We start from the raw sequence: 6,532 nt of genomic DNA on the forward strand, positions 1-6,532 counted from the left end.
AAACCGATTTAAGAGGTCATCCTTTCTTAATCATTTTTACTTAATTAATCTTGTAAAATGGAGTCGGGCTACTACATTCTCCCCCTACTTAAGAAATTTCCTTTTACTCAAACTGAACATTTTACAAGATACTGTCAAAATACAACAGAAATCAGAACAATTCTGGATAGTCTATATGTATACGGCTCACAAGTTTCCTAGTAGCTTCTTCAGTGCCTCGACGTTTCCACTGAACTAGAACAAGAGGAATGATCTTGTTATGTAAGACCTTATATTTATGACCTATGATACGCAAAGTTCTCTCCACATACGTCAAATCTGTATCCAACTGTACTTCAGATGGTTGTAAGATATGAGACTCATCTGCCACATACCGTATTAACAATGACACATGGAATACATCATGGATACTTGACAAATACGGCGGTAACGCCAATCAGTAAGTCAAATCTCCAACATTTTCCAAAATCTCAAATGGACCAATGAACCTAGGAGATAGCTTACCCTTGAGCTCAAATCTCAAAATCCTGCGAAATGGTGAAACTTTCAAGAACACCTTCTCGCCCACCTCAAAATGTAAAGGTCTATGCTTAACATTCGCATACCTAGCTTGCCGATCCTGTGCAGTCTTAATTCGCTTATTGATCTGTCCAACAATATCAACAGTCTGTTGGACTAACTCTGATCCTTCTACCTGTTGCTCCCCCACTTCTTCCCAGAACAGTGGAGTGACATTGTCGCCCGTACAACGCCTCAAACGGATCCATCCCAATACTACGATGGTAACTGTTGTTTTACGCGAACTCAATCAATGACAACTGATCTTGCCAAGCTGGACCATAATCCAAAGAAGGTCACATAATAATTGTTTTGGTAATTTTAATGGTTGTACAAAAATACATCCACTGCTTTCACTAAAATTAGAAATTCATAAAGGACAAAATTTGAATGTCACTAACCAACTTTCTCATTTATTTCATCATATTCTTTTTTTAATCACTCATATTGCAGTAGTGATAAACAAATTATATTAATTAAAAATATACTATATAAATTATATATAATATTTTTGTGTTATATCACACATATAACGCGTATGCATTTCAAAAATAATATAATATTTTTTAACCACTCATATTACATTACGTTGCAATTCATGGAGGGTCGGGTTGAAAGCATTGGACACCACGAAGCTTTCTCGCGCATGCCATGGCGAAGCGTAGGACGACACGAGACCATCTCAGCGCATTCAAGCCCCGCCATGGCCAACCCACGAGCCTGCCACGTCTCTCACATCACACACATTTCCCAACGCCATAAATATACAACTCCACGTCCTTTTCAACAGAAGTTGGGGACCCTTATCTTCAAATATAATAACAAAAAATAATAATAATAATAATAACAACAACATCAATAATATTTTTTCATACATCCTAGAAATGAGTCCAATAAAATAACAATACTTAGAATGACCCTAACATTGTATAAAATATTGCATTTGAACCAATAAGATTCCTAACCTCTTAAATAGTTGACTGAATATATTGCATTTGAACCAATAAGATTCCTAACCTCTTAAATAGTTGACTGAATATATATATATATATATAATTATCATCAATATAATGGAGAATTTTTTGTACTATTTTCTCTCGGAAGAATCCAACACTATTTCGTGGATTCTTCGGGTTGTCTCCACCTCAGATGCTTCAGTTTCCTCTCCTTTCTTGCTGCTATAATAGGCATCAAAGAATTCCCTGTTCTCCTTCTCTAGCTCCTTCCACACTGATTTTACATTTAAAAAAAAATAATAATAGAAAGAAAAAACCCAAAAAAAAAATTCTTCAAAATATTGAATCTTCGAGCCATTAATCGATTATTTATTATATAATAATATTTGAAGATCATGTGTAACCTGTGGAAGTAATGACAGGCTTGATATTTGCATGTTTGTAGAGGGCTTCCATGCATTCTTCTCTGCTCGTCTTAAATAGTATGCACTCTTCTATCAGGTGTTGCACCTGCTTAAAATATATATATACTTCATTAATCCCGCATACTCAAACTCAAACAATTCGTTCTCTTAACATCCTTATATCGCGTGCAAGTAATTTGGATCAAGAATCACAATAATCTGAGTTTAAAAAAAATAGTTATGAATCCATATATTTCAATTTATCATTTCATCCTTTTATTTGAGATAGATCAAACATAAGAAGACAAAGTATATATATAGAACTCTGAGAAGATTAATTAAACCAAGAGAAATTAGAGTACTTTACCATGTGGATATATTGATCAGAAGAATCCGATCCCATCATTAATTTGTGTTATTTTTTAATAAAAATATATGATCAGGTGTTTTGGGGATCAAGTTTTCCTCTCAGTAAAATGATCGAAGAAGGCCAATTTATATTATATATATATAGAGAGAGAAAGAGAGAGAGTTGCAGCAGAAGACTTAGAGAGGGGGGAGAAGTTGAAGGATACGAAAGAAGAAGCAAGTGCATTAAATTAAGAGCCTAGCCAGTGTATCAGCGATTCAGCAACTTGAAATAATTAAAACAAAATGTGTGACGATGCGTAGGAATCATACGTATCTTAACAAAATTAAAAACATAAGTAATAAATAATTCACGAGATAGTCTTATCCAATAATTTTTTTAGATATATATTTTTATTAATCTTACTCATGAAAAACAATTTTTTATGCGAAAAATCTCACTGTAGATATATATTAAGTGGATATTGTGAGATATATCGTCTTAAGAGAATTATTTCTTATAAAATTAAGATATATATATATATATAATATATATAAAATAGATACTGTTTTATAAACTGAGCACTAATTAAAGTGTGATATCTCCATGTTTTATGGATAAAACGAATATGGTATACTAATTATACATCACAAATGGTTGATGACTCAATCCTCATCTGCTACCAATATTTTAAGTTTAGCACAAAATTTCATTCAAACTTATTGAGAGAAATTACTCCTCGAATCAAAGGAAAAGTATATGCATCATGAATCTCTCTAGTTAAGATAGTGTTTGCAACCTCTAAAAATAAGTAATTATGAAGATTCTTTTCACAAATATGATTGCGTAAGAATTCTAATTAATATATAGTATTTCACAAAAGTTTACATGCAACCATTTTACTGGTTAATTATAATGTGACGAATATTCAATTCGACAAAATTCATAAAAAATATTAATTTTTATAAAAATAATGAATTTTCGATTTAGATATAGAATCGACAAATCTCATAAAAATAAAATCTAACGAGCTGTCTCACCAAAAAAAGTTACTCGATCATATTAGTTTGAGCCATAAAAAGTTTATTTTAGTTTCGACGAGCTTGGGATTTCAAAACACGTATGAAAAATGAAAAAAAAAAAAAAGGTTTTTTAAATTTAACTAGGCTTCAATTTAACTAGTAAAATATAAATATATATATATATATAATATGTTTAGGTTGGAAATTAGAAAATAAAATTGTGTTTAATAAAGAGGAGGGATCTAGTGACGTCATAAAATGGTGGGGTGGGGTGGGGTGGGGGAGGGCGAGGGTAGGGGAGGGGGCAGTCCCACGTGGTAGCTGATACATGATTGGTTGAAAGAAGATTAGAGGAGATTTTGTTAAGGAACCCAGCCCAATTTTGACGCTTCACGTGGAAATTCGGGCCGAAGAGCCCAAAGATGGTAGGCCTAGTTGGCCCCATTTCCATATAGATTCGAAATGAGCCCCACAAAGGCCCAAAATCAATCCACATATTAAAATAAACCCGAAATAAATAAATAAACAAACAATAAAAACAATAATGTTCAAACAACTCAAAAAAAAAATAAATAAATAATCATACTCATCTCTTACATGATTACTAGTATTTCATGCTATGTAGAATAACCTTCAAGTTGACTCAATAATAATGCCATTTAAATTTGGTTCTACTTTGTATTACTGGGATATGTGAATTTAGGGATTCGATTCAAAAAATAAATATGAAAATTCGTTTTCAAACTACTCATATTTAGCAAATTTCAAATAGATCATAATTAACGGTACATTTATATAAATTCACAAAGAGGTCGATTTATATAAATTAACAAAAAGGTCGATTTCTAATGCATGCACCCAGCATAAATTCATCGTAACAATTAAACAGATTTGGAATAAATGGATTCATATCCCTCAATCCAAATATGCCATACTCGAATATATTTTTATTTGATGGGTTTCATTACTAGAACAAATGTGATTTCTCAATTGTTAGATATGGGCAAAAGCAATTTTCCAAGTTTGGTGCATACATTGTGACTTGCAGCAATGTACTTGGAGAGAAATTCCCACCTTGGGACCAATAATGGAGAGCAAGTCACTATCGAAAAACTTAAATATCAAAAAAATTGATAGACTCGTGTTTAGATAGAAGTATTTTATTTTAAAAATGAATTTAAAATGATCGTAAAAGTTGAGAGGTACTCAAAATATTTTAGGTAGTATTTGAGATTTCTTCTTTTCCCTTCGTGAAAGAGTGGGTGTCCTGCAAGCCAACTTGTGGCTAAGGGCCTTTATGACTCTATTTGTAAACAATCTTTGTTTAATATAATTTACACTCTTTATTGGAATTTACTTTCTCTTTTATCATATTGTTATGTTGTGACGTGCTATACGATGTTTAGATAAAGACATTGAATATACTAAAATGCATGCAAGATGTGATAGTGGATATGGATGACTATCATGAAACACATCTTGTAATCACTGTATGTTCTAAACCAGTTCCTAGTCAATTGAGTCGTCCGCAATAAGGATAATGATCGCTCAAGATTGAGACTAGCATTTGTGATGCCTAGTACCACGTTTCATTGGTATGGAACATAGAGATGTTCGAAGCATGCAAATAGATATTCATTGGATGAATGATCGAACTACCCTATTCGGACTTTTCAAGTGGTTTTAACTAATTGAGTGGAAAAGTCTGTGATTTTGGTTGCACACCATTAGTCCTTACTGTTGTGAAACGGTGATCAGATCAATCAGAATTGATACCCGGTGCAGCGGAAGTTTTAAAAATTTTATATGGAACAATTCCATATCATGGGTATCAAAACTTTACAATTAAATTGTGCGTGTAAAAATTAAATAACAATTAAATTTTTACCTCCAATCTCGAAACGAGATTATGGACACCAACAGATTACTCTGCTCTTGTTGTATATCCCAGGAACTGATGGACGAACAATTATTCAATCAGGTCCACGAACAGAATGTTAATCTCTCTGATAGATTGCACTAGAAAATCTATCAGAAGTTTCTACGAAGAGAATTAACGAATTTGATCCGTTAAACCAGACTGAAAATTCAAAATTCACAGGATGAAATTTTTCGAGCAGAGAGGGACAGGGGGCGGCGGCCACAGTAGGGAAAAACTAGGGTTTTCGAAAAATATTTTGTGACCTCTGTTGTGTAATTTCTGTACTGCAATAACTTATTTATAATGTGGGCTGCTAACAGCTTAGGGCCCATTAGTCATAAGTTCAAGCCTGACAAGCAAAGCCCGCATGTTCAGAAATTAATATAAAATTCATCATGACTCCGATTGATAAACCAATTTCACCAATGTGCACAGAAACCATTTCTGCATCTTTTAAAGTCAAGATAAATTTTCTGAATCCGAATTCAGTGATTTCTAAAAATGTCCATCCCTATGTCATTTTAGGAAATCTTACTCCCTCTACTCTTAAATAAGAAGTCCCACTTCTTTATTCATTAAATTTAACTCTTTAAATTTAACTATCTCAACGGGGATTAAAAATCCATTACTTGTGTGAACCTCAATGGTTCAGGGATACAGCTAGCCGTGGGCTCACAACTCCTTGTGACTCGGAACAACAATTTCCGACTTGCCCATCGAATCATGGTAAGAGCGCTTAGCAACATCGCCCCATGATTCCCTAGGTATCACTGATAGTGCCTGCAAGAACCAATAGATTTTTGTTAGCATACAGTACGGTCCCTTCAACCATATATCCCGATCGAATCAACAACCATTGGTAAATCGAGAGTCGTTCGAGATTCGATAACTATGCAATGCATCTTGAAGATCAAATAGTGACATCGCATGTGCTACTAAGAAACCATTTCTTAAAACACATCATGTACTCTGGCCAGAGATTCGTCACACTAATATCTCCTCTGATTGCATAGGATATCCACACTAGCAAGTATGTGGTGAATCCTTGACAACAAAGCATCGACTCCTATATGTGTCGTAACTGTACCCAATCCCGACACCTGATGACCCCAATAGAGTCGGTAAACGAGTCAAAGTACAGTACTAGCATATAGAGTCTCAATGATGTTTCAAGTAGTAAGGACTAATGGTGTACAACCAAAACCGCGGACTTTATCCACTCGATAAGTGATAACCACTTGGAAAGTCCGGATAGGGTAGTTCGATCATTCATCGTATGAATATCCATTTGCATGCTTTGAACATCTCTATGTTCCATACCA

At 33.8% G+C, this 6,532-nt stretch overlaps 1 long non-coding RNA gene across 1 annotated transcript; it reads right to left on the reverse strand.

Moving 5' to 3' along the window:
- Positions 1–1,441: 1,441 nt before the first annotated feature.
- On the reverse strand, positions 1,442–2,510 carry LOC140893283 (uncharacterized). The gene is made up of 3 exons (XR_012153085.1): positions 2,286–2,510; positions 1,919–2,024; positions 1,442–1,788 (listed from the first exon to the last, which is right to left on the reverse strand). It is a non-coding gene; the product is annotated as an uncharacterized lncRNA (long non-coding RNA).
- Between the last annotated feature and the right edge of the window lie 4,022 nt (positions 2,511–6,532).

Source organism: Henckelia pumila, chromosome 3 (genome assembly GCF_033568475.1).
Source record: "Henckelia pumila isolate YLH828 chromosome 3, ASM3356847v2, whole genome shotgun sequence".
Classification (NCBI taxonomy): domain Eukaryota; kingdom Viridiplantae; phylum Streptophyta; class Magnoliopsida; order Lamiales; family Gesneriaceae; genus Henckelia; species Henckelia pumila.